Here is a 10491-nt window from a genome sequence, read left to right as displayed (position 1 = left end):
ATGATGCAAGGGAGGGCACCAGGATGCAGGTCTCTTGTTGTGTGCTCCCAAGAGGCATCTCGTGGGCCACTGTGAGATACAGGAAGCTGGATTAAATGGACCTATGGCCTGATCCAGCAGGGATGTTCCTATGGCCTAGATGCCTTTCTAAAGGTTTGCCTTTCAAAGGGATTGGACAATTCTATGCAGGAAAATCCCATCACAGGTTACAAGCCATGATGGGTAAGTGCAACCTCCTGGTTTTAGAAATGGTCTATGTCAGAATGCCAGATGTAAGGGAGGACACCAGGATGCAGGTCTCTTGTCTTGTGTGCTCCCTGAGGCATCTGGGGGGGGGGGCACTGTAAGATACAGAAAGCTGGGCTAGATGGGCCTTTGGTCTGATCCAGCGAAGCTCTGCTTATGTTCAGAGGGCACCCCAGACCCAAAGCAACTTTAAGCTCCTTGTGAACATGGTTAGTGCGTAGCAGAAACTGGAAAAGAGATGTTTTTCAAAGACAGCGCATCCATTCCAGCAGAGGTAGACATCCCATCTGAATGTCAGAGGCAGGAAGGATAAAAAAAAAGCCATTTAAGCATCGTGTGTGAAAAGAGCCACAAAGCTGGCGAAAGGCAAACAATGAAGACAGATTGGTCTCTTGCACTCCTCAAGCTGCCTTTCTGTGCCTGCCTTCTCCGGCTTCCCTCTTGTTCCACTTCTTCAGTGTAGCTCTTAAAGGCTTTGGAGATCTTCTCTGCATAACAATGGAGGGAGAATTCTCCTTGGGAACATTGTGCTGCATCAGGCTACACAAAGGCCCTGTAAATTGCTGGGGGGGGGGGAAGTGGAGGAAAGGCAGTATTTTGTATGCAAGGTTTAAGTCTGTGCTCTGCTTCTCCTGCCAGGAACAGGAAGGGAGGTGAGAGTGAATTATTTATTTTCAGTGTGAAGAGAAGAGGATTTGGTCCAAGACCTCTGGGTGCCTGGAGTGGCACCAAATGTGGCCTCATAATCAGTTACTCTTCCACTCCTCCTCTTCCTACTCCCTGGATTTGATCATGAAAGAGGGGAACAGAAGAGGATGAAGGCATGTATTGGAGATCTTCTAGGCCAAGGGTGTCAAACATAAGGCCCGGGGGCCGGATATGGCCCATGGAAGCCTTTTATCCAGCCCTCAGGCTCTGAAAGGGGAGCCCATATGAAAATTGGGCTCTTCCACATCTTGAAATGTGATTGAGATTTGCATATTTTCTCTTCTGTCATTTGCAGCTAATGAGTTCTTAAGTGATAAAAAGTGCTTATTTTTGGTTATGACCTGTTTAATGACATCACTTCCTGCCTAGTGACATCACCTCCGGCCCTCAGCAGGTATAATGAACGCTGTTCGGCCCTCGATATGAAATGAGTTTGACACCCCTGATCTAGGCCACCACTCTCCTCTTCTCTTCCCTTCCTTTTCTCCTTTCCTTTTCAAATCCAGGGGCGTGGGAGGCCGAGGTGCATGTCCCTTGCCTGAGGCAACTACCTCAGTTGGCCTCATGGATGGGCCTGCCTTGGCCAAGCTACAATTTACATGGTAAATCCATAACTGGACCTCACAGCGGTTTTCTTTTTCCTTCTATGTAAATACTCTGAAATTAATAGGGGCAGTGTTTTGGGGGGAGGGAGTTTTATGTGTTTTGGCCCAATCCTGGAACAAGTGTAAGGGACTTTCCAGCTGCCGCAAAAACCGATACACCGGAGCGCATGGTCTGGCCACTGCAAGTGGCAAATGGCTGGCTCAGCACATCAGTGCATAATGAACACCCATTGGCACCGGTAAGTGGCAGGAGAGCACAAGGTACCTTCCACCAGTTTACCAACCTGCCGATTAAAGTAAACGGACTTCACGGCTGGGGCACTCTGATTTAATGTAGTTCACCATCTTGGCCACTTGTACTAGCAGAAAGTCTGGAAGGTTTGCTAGTCTTCCAGGTTCTCCTGCTCTGTTTTTAGGGCCACTGTCTGTAGTAGCCATGGAGGAAGAGGGACAGACAATTTGTTGCTATAGACCAGGGGTGTCCAAAGTTTTTGGCAGGAGGGCCACATCAGCTCTCTGATACTGTGTTGGGGGCCGAGGAAAAAAAGAATTAATTTACATTTAAAATTTGAATAAATTTACATAAGTTTACATAAATGAATATATGAAAGATGAAGTTATATGAATGAATGAAGGTCTTGCAATAGCTCAAGGCCTATAAAAGGCCTTGCACAAAGCAAGGCTGGCCTTTCCTTTGCTGCCACTGCTGCATCACAGATGTGAAAGAGCAAGCAGTGGAGGGAGCTCTCATCACACAGCTCACATGAGAGGTCAAACAGTCGCCTTCACGCTGAGAGAAGTTGCGTTGGGCCAGTGCGGGCTTTAACAAATCTCCAGAGGGCCAGAGGCTCATTGGAGACTGGGGGCTCCCTGAGGGCCGCATTGAGAGGCCTTGAGGGCCGCAAGTGGCCCCCGGGCCGGGGTTTGGGCACCCCTGCTATAGACTGTGGCCCTAGAAACAGAGCCACAGAACCCAGAAGGGTTCTTTTAGTGATGTTCAACTGCTGAGCTTCAAACTCCAGCAGTGCACCTGCAGACCTTTGGCAGCACATCAATGTGCCACGGCACCCTGGTTGAAAATAGCTGCTGTAAAAAGCAGGTCCCCACCTTTCACAAATGAGACTGCACCATCAGTGTGATTCTGGCCATTCTGTTTCTGATCCAAGCGTCCCATTCTTGCTGCAGCTTACCAGAGCAGGCGAGCAGAACGCACCAATGTTCTGCAGAGTACCACCCCGAGCAAGAATGAACCCTGAGAATGACTTATGGTTTTAATCAAAGGAAGATGTTTTGTTTACTTGTTCGGGGCTCTTGGGACTCCTTGGAGAAAGACAAGTCACAGCAGCTCCCTGAGGGCCCAGCCCTTCTCTGTGAAGTCGAGAGTTAAAAGGGATGCCAGCCTTCCTTAGATTTCCTAAGGCTTTCCTCAGTGAAGCATTTAAAGGCACCACTGCAAAGCAAATGGAGGTTTTGAACTAATGGGAAACATTAATAAAGGCCCTCTCAATCAACACAAAGCTGCCAAGAGACCGTTTTGGAGACAGGCTAATTAAACGCAATGCAAGTCTCCGGCTCGTGCTTTCCCCCTAGTGCCACTGAAGCACGCAGTCCCCTTCCGGGAGGATTGTCTGACTCAAAGCAAGCTGTGTTCGGGGGACCTTGAGAGCGAAGGAAGCACAGAGCAAAGGAGCAACACCCCTGCTGCATGTGCCAGGGAAGAGGAGTAGTGCTCCCAAAGGATGGGAGTGGAGGAGGAGAAAGAAGCTTAGCGTGCCGGACATTTCCACTTCTGAAGCACTCCTTGGGCCAGCAGAGGTGAGAGTGACTCGAAAGTTGGCTGTTTTTCTCTTTGCGACACGTTGCGGCACACAGACTGACACTAGTGATTCTAGGCATGAGGAGGCCAACCAGCCTCTTTTTAAAGCCCAGCCTTTGGCAGCAGACTCTCCCACCAAGTGCCGCCACATTTGGCCCCAACTCTCCAGCGCCATCTTGAACTCCTGGGCTCTACCCACCGAGTCTCAGGGCTTGAACCTTAGGAAACCTGGCAGCTGGGCACTCTCTAGGGCAGCTGCTTCCCAACCTTTAGGAGCCCTTGGACTACTAAGACAAAAATTAGAACTGGCCTGACCACATGCAGCCATGGCCTCTAAGAGAAATTTTATCAGGGGATACCATGTTTCTTTTGGGCCCCTTCCCAATGAAGAAGGGCAGGGTGTGAGAGATCTTAGGCTGGCTCCAGCCCTGTGTCACTGATATGCACATAGCTCGTGATCTGCCAGTTGGCGGCACGTTAATTAAAGCTGCAATTCTGTGCGCGCTCACCTGGGAGCACGTCCCGCTGAACACGGCACATGCATGCACCATATAGGACTGCGCTGTATGATTCCATTCCAGTCGAAATACATGTTGCATGCCCTCCCTGTCTAGCTTGCAGTGCATGGCACAGCTCCAAGGATGACAGCACAGAGCAAGTGGAGAGGGAAACCTGGTAGGTAAGGGTATGTGGAGGGTGTGGGAGGGGGGAGGAAGATGCTGTTCCTCTGTGGTGGCCACCTGGCTGCTTTTAAACAAACCTGGCCAATTTTTTTCTGCACCCTGCTGGGATTTTTTCTTTTTTGCTTCCAGCTCGGACTCTGAATATTTGCATTTGCGTGTATTTAAATGAATTAGGATATGCAAAGGCTCTTTAAACAAAAGGAATCTTCTAACAATTGTTTCTTTCCAAATGCAGAAGAAAGCCAGAGGCCTGGTTGCCTGCAGTAGCTTTTTCCAGAGGGACAGTTTTGTCTGGAGACATGACCTCCAAGACCACAAGGAGGTCTGCGGCCCCTTGAAGGCGGATGCCTTACTTCGGCATGGACAGAGCCACCTGATGAGAGAACTGTTGTCCTAGGTTGGCACGGCTTCTGAGTGGAATTTTATCAGGGGTTACCAAGTTTCTTGGGGGCCCTCCCCTTCTCCACTGGATCAAAATTTCATACGGGCATTGGATCGTAATTTCTATGAATTATGATATATGCAAAACGATGTTTGATTCAAAATGTGGATGCTAGTTTTCATGCAGTAGATCAGGGGTGTCCAAACATTTTGGAAGGAGAGCCACATCATCTCTCTGACACTGTGTCGGGGAGCCGGGGGGGGGGAGGGAGGAGTTAATTTACATTCCAAATTTGAATAAATTTGGTTGGTTGGTTGGCAACCTTCAGTCTCGAAAGACTATGGTATAAGCTTACAGCACCTTGTATTCCCAAGCGGTCTCCCATCCAAGTACTAACCAGGCCTGACCCTGCTTAGCTTCTGAGATCAGATGAGATCGGGCACGTGCAGGGTAACAGTTGCTGCTGAATACATTTACATAAATGAATATATTAGAGATGGAACGTATATGAATGAATGAAGGTCTTGCAATAACTCATGGCCTAGAAAAGCCCTTGCACAAAGCAAGGCCGGCCTTTCCTTTGCTGCCACTGCTGCACCACAGATGTGAAACAGCAAGCAGTGGAGGGAGCCCTCATCCCACAGCTCACGGGGGAGGTCAAACAGTCGGCCCTCATGCTGAGCGCAGTTGCGTAGGGCCGGCACAGGCTCCAGCAAGTCTCCAGAGGGCTAGAGCTCATTGGAGACTGGGGGCTCTCAGGGGGCTGGATTGGGAGTCCTCAAGGGCCTAAATGGAGTCTCCAGGAGCCCTGCTGACACAGAGTCTCAGGAGTCCCAGAGACTGCTGGTGTAGCGCTGGGCAGATAGTGGCCACTTATGGTGTGCTTGTGGAGCCCCTGAAGGGGTCTCAGGGAGCCTCTGGGCTCCTCAGAGCACTCTGAGAAATGCTGCTCTAGCGCATGATTTTCTTCTCTTCATGCCTCCTGCAGCTCATGAGTCTCCTCCCCTCCACACTTCCCTTTCCACTCTGCCCTGTCTTCCTTTTCCAGTGCAGGGAGTGAGAGTGGGAGGAATTGAGGCTGGCACATCACTCAGGCATTAAAGGTCTTGGGCTGTCCTTGAGTTCAGGGTGGGTCCTTGTCTCCTCTCACTCCTTTTATGGCCCTGTGAGAAAAGCTAGTCAGAGAGAGAGAGAGAGAGAGAGAGAGAGAGAGAGAGAGAGAGAGAGAGAGAGAGACTGTGAGCTTCATGGCTGAATGAGGATTTGAACCCAAGTCTTCCTGGCTCCCAGTCCAACAATCCAACCACTAGACCAGTGATTTTCAGCCTTTTTCCATCTCATGGCACACTAACGAGGTACTAAAATTGTCAAGGCACACCATCAGTTTTTTGACAATTGACAAGGCACACCATGCTGATGGTGGGAGGGGCTCACATCCCCCAATGGCCCTGCTAATAAATTACCCTCCCCCAAACTCCCCCGGCACACCTGCAGACCATTCGCAGCACACCAGTATGCCGCAGCACAGTGGTTGAAAATGACTGCATGAGACCAAAAAGAGCCAAATGTCCATGAAAGGCACACAGACCCTTCAACACAAACAGACATTGCGCTCAGTACCAAACCAATTGGCCTACAAACCTGGGAAGGATGTACTTATCCGTGGCCCATATCTTTGTTCTGTGCAGCAACTTCTGAGCAGGTGTGCCCTGAGAACTTGGGATTTCATTTGCGTGCCCTTAAAGGTTCAGAACATTAATCTGGGGCTGGCCCGGGGCGCTGAAATTACTAGTTCCAGCTCCGCTGTCTATTTTATACGCCCGCAGAATCTCAGGAATGCCAACCGAGTTTGCGAAAGAGCAAACACAAACGTTTTGTCTCCGAAACGAAATTACCAACCTGCACAGACCAGACACTGAATGCAGCTAATTACTATTTTCTTGCATTTAGGATAGTCTTGCTTGTGCAACCTCATTTTCTGTGCATACATCCATTACACTTTCACCCTGGTCTGGGGAGGAGGGGTAGGAGATCCCAGATGCTTTTGTGGTGAATTCTGGGTAACCCAGCCAAATTTAAATGATAATAGTTTTTGATTTACATTTTTGTAGAATCTCTGGATCGGCAGATCAGATCCACCTTGATCCACAACCCAGGTCCACGACCCAGATCCACCTTGGGTTCAATTCTCCTCCAAACTGCATCAGGATTATGACCGGTGGTTCCCAAACGGTACTGTGGGGCCTTAGCGTGCCACAGGATGTCCCCAGTTGCTCCTTCCACCAGCTCTCTCAGACACCACCATCTTGGATCTTGCAATCTCTTGCAAGATTTGGGCACTCCCATCTTGGATCTTGCAAGATTTTGTGGGTTCCAAGATGGCAGCACTCAGCTGAGTCAAGAAGAAGAAGCTGCCAGAGGTGCCGTGACCCTGGTAAGTTTGGGAAGCACTGGTTATGACTCGTCCCTCATAGTGATAATGGCACAGTCTGCCCCATTGTGAGAGACAAGGTGTCTTTGACATACATCAATCTAAGCCAGTGTTTCTCAAACTGTGAGTAAGGACCCACTAGGTGGGTTGTGAGCCAATTTCAGGTGGGTCTCCATTCATTTCAATATTTTAATTTTAATATAGTAGACTTGATGCTAGCATGGTATGTGACTGCATTTGGGGAAATGTTACAGACCTGCACATGTATATTCTTTTAACAATGACAGTCCAGTGAGGCCTGAAGACTTTTCTCTTTAGACAAGCCTTCTGTGTTCCCGGCCTTTTTAACATCTTTTTTTTAAACGTCTTTAACACCTTTAACACCTGGTTACAGGCTTGGGTCCTTTTTTTAAAAACTGCTGCTGGTTGCTCTTTTACACTTTTCATCTGATTGCTTGTTTGTTTGTTAACATGTTTTTACCTTGTTTTAAATTATGTTTTTAATGTGTGTTTTTCACTATTGTTGTAAGCTGCCTTGGGTCCCTTCGGGGAGAAAAGCGGGGTAGAAACAAAGTAAATAAATAATAGTCAATGGGACTTACTCCTGGGTAAATGTGGGTAGGATTGCTGCCTAGGATTGTTAAAAATTTTCCTGCTTGATGATGTCACTTCCGGTCATGACATCACTTCCAGTGGGTCCTGACAGATTCTCATTCTAAAAAATGGGTCCCAGTGCTAAATGTATGAGAACCACTGCAGTAATGTTTTTATGACCCTCCCCTCCTTTTTGTCTTGGATGATGATTTGAAGCTTTATTTAAATACCAGTTTGTACGTGTGGGCTTCCTGCATACTTTATGTCCCAACGTTCCACCCTCCTTTTTAATACTCAAGACATCTAAAAAAAGCAATTTGCCCTCTTTTTCCACAGCAAACTTTATCAATGGATACTATTGATGTGCTGCAAAAACAGATCCAACTCTGCCTCATCCTGATCCCATAGCACAAAAGTATCATCTACATATCGAAACCAAATAGTAGGTTTCTGTGGTGCTGTACCCAGAGCCTTGGCTTCAAACTTTTCCATGAACAAATTGGCAATTACTGGGCTTAGGTGCTTCCCAGAGTCACTCCCTCTTTTTGGCTCGTAGAGTTGCTGTTTTCCCACACAAAATAGGTTGATGTCAGACAATACCTGACTTCTTCCGTAATGTCTGGGGGAAACAACCCTTCAATCAGTTGTAAGACTGCATCAACTGGTACTTTTGTAAGCAATGACACAACATCAAAACGATCATCTGGGCTTTTGGTCCAATACGAAGTTCTTTTAAGTTTTGCAATCAGATGAGTAGCATCTTTAATAAATGCAGTGGCACTACCCACGTGTGTTTGGAGCAATGTAGTCAGATACTTTGCAGTGGCTTATGTTGGTGATCCAATAGCACTGACAAGGGGTCGTAACGGTATTTGTGTTTTATGTATTTTCGGTAATCCATATAAACGTGCGGATAATGCCACAGATTTGCACAGTCTTTACATGAGGTTCAAGAGTTGAGGTCTTGATGAGCTCGTTCATCCGGTTGTTGGATCTCTTGGGAATTTCTCATAGGTGTTAGGATCAGGCATTTCCCAGATTTTTCATCTTCATAATTGCTATTGCATTCCCTTTGACTGCTGGAAGGATGGTAATCGATTGGTCTGCCTTTAGATTATACATGAATAACATGAATTTCTTGCTAATGACTCCCTGGGAAAATGCCCTCTGTGTACAACTGTGGGCGCAATCCTAAAGCGCCCTTGGGCCAGCGCAAGTCCCTTGCGCTGGCAGAGGAGGGTCATAAGCATGCCCTAAAGCATGTTTGCGTCTCCTCAGGAGCAAGCTCTGCCAGCACACAGAGGTGCACTGGCTTGGGGAGGCTGCATCCAGTCTCCACGCCAGCTTGCGCCTGGTAGGTTGCGTCAGCTGAGCTTAGCCAATGCAAGGGTCTGGGGTGGGTGGAGGGCGGTCCCTGGGGTGGGCGGGCAGGGAGCCGGAGGCAAGGCTGGAACCTGGCTGTGATGCTGGATCCCAACCCCATTCCCCGAGCAGCATGGAGCGGCTGCAAGCCACTCCGCTCTGCTCAAACTTATGCCATCCCTGGAGGTGGCACAAGTTTGAGGAGACCCATTGGGGCTGCAGTGGCTTACCTGGGGGTAAGGGGAAGAGTTTCCCCTTGCCTCCAACTGAGCCACTTTGGGCCCCTACCTTGCACTGGATACAGCACAGGTGTCCTGACCTGCCTGTTCCAGCGCAAGGTAGGGTTGAACTTGCTCCCAGGGTCGAACTTGCAAGGGTTGAAGTTGAACTTGCTCCCAGGTACATGTGCATAGGACTGTAGCCCTAGATTTCTGTCTGCTGTGAGAGTTCCTTGCTTGGAATGAGGCACACTCAATTTTGTGCAGAAGCATTCCTAGGGTTTGCATCACCCAGTGTAAGAACTCATTGTATCACCCCCAGAATGGACCTCCTTCCATACTAGACCATACAGAATAAATTACAACATCATATGCAGTCTAAATGCAGTGGCAACACTAGGATTGGAGTCACCCCATTTACTTTATTTTTAATATATAACAGCACAGGTCATCCAACAAATCAGTGACTGACATAAAACCATTGGCCAACTTGATGCCACTCACATAAACTATATAAGCCAAGAGGTTTGCACTGTATCCAGTACAGGATAGGGGCCAGAAGGATAGAGGCACAGCCAGAGGCAAGGGGAAACTTTCCCCCCTACCCCTGGGTAAGTCACCCTGGCCCCTATGGGTCTCCTCAGACCCGTGCCACCAAGTCTGAGGAGAACGGAGCAACTTCAAGGCGCTCCAAACACCCCAGGGACAGGGGTTGGGATCCAGCATGACAGCTGGATCTAGCCCTGCCTTCCATTCCCCGCTTGGCTGCTCCCAGGGCCACCCACCTCCCGCCCAGGAACGTCTCCCTCCCGCCTCCTCCCTGCCCACACTAGAGCCTTGCATTGGCCTAGCTGGGCAGACACAACTGCTGTGCAAGCCGCCACAGAGGCTGGATTCAGCCTCTGTGTGCCAACGCACCTCCGTGCGCTGGTACAGCTCGCTTGTGAGGAGGCGCAAACATGCTTTACAGCAGCTTAGGAGTGCGCTGTCAGAGTTCTAGTATTAGCTGTGATCCATGGAAATGAGAGCTGACTCATACTAACACCTGATTGGTTCCCAGCTGTGACATAATAATACCTCATTGGCTCTCAGAACAATTGATCTCATTGTTTAGTTTTCAGATAAAGAATTCACATTTTGTTACATAAGGCAGTTGTGTTTTCCTTTAATAGTTATTTGGCTATAACTTTTGATAGGATACAGATATTTAAACAGGGTTTGTTTCCTTGCATTCTGCATGAAATTCCACATTGAATGATGTATAACATGACGGCACTATTTGAAAATACCAAAATTTCACAATTTTTGCCAGTGGTGGTGTCACCCTCTGCATGTGTCACCTGCTGTGGTCCACACCCCACGCACTCTCCTAGTGACACCACTGATTTTGTGCATCTATGCTGCCCCTTTGGGAGTCTACCATCTCATCCTTCCCTTCTTCTGCTG

At 48.5% G+C, this 10491-nt stretch overlaps 1 pseudogene; it reads right to left on the bottom strand.

Moving 5' to 3' along the window:
• Positions 1-4788: 4788 nt before the first annotated feature.
• On the bottom strand, positions 4789-4908 carry LOC136662865 (5S ribosomal RNA; annotated as a pseudogene).
• Between the last annotated feature and the right edge of the window lie 5583 nt (positions 4909-10491).

Source organism: Tiliqua scincoides, chromosome 11 (assembly GCF_035046505.1).
Source record: "Tiliqua scincoides isolate rTilSci1 chromosome 11, rTilSci1.hap2, whole genome shotgun sequence".
NCBI lineage: Eukaryota > Metazoa > Chordata > Lepidosauria > Squamata > Scincidae > Tiliqua > Tiliqua scincoides.
This window is presented reverse-complemented; position numbering and strand designations above follow the sequence as displayed.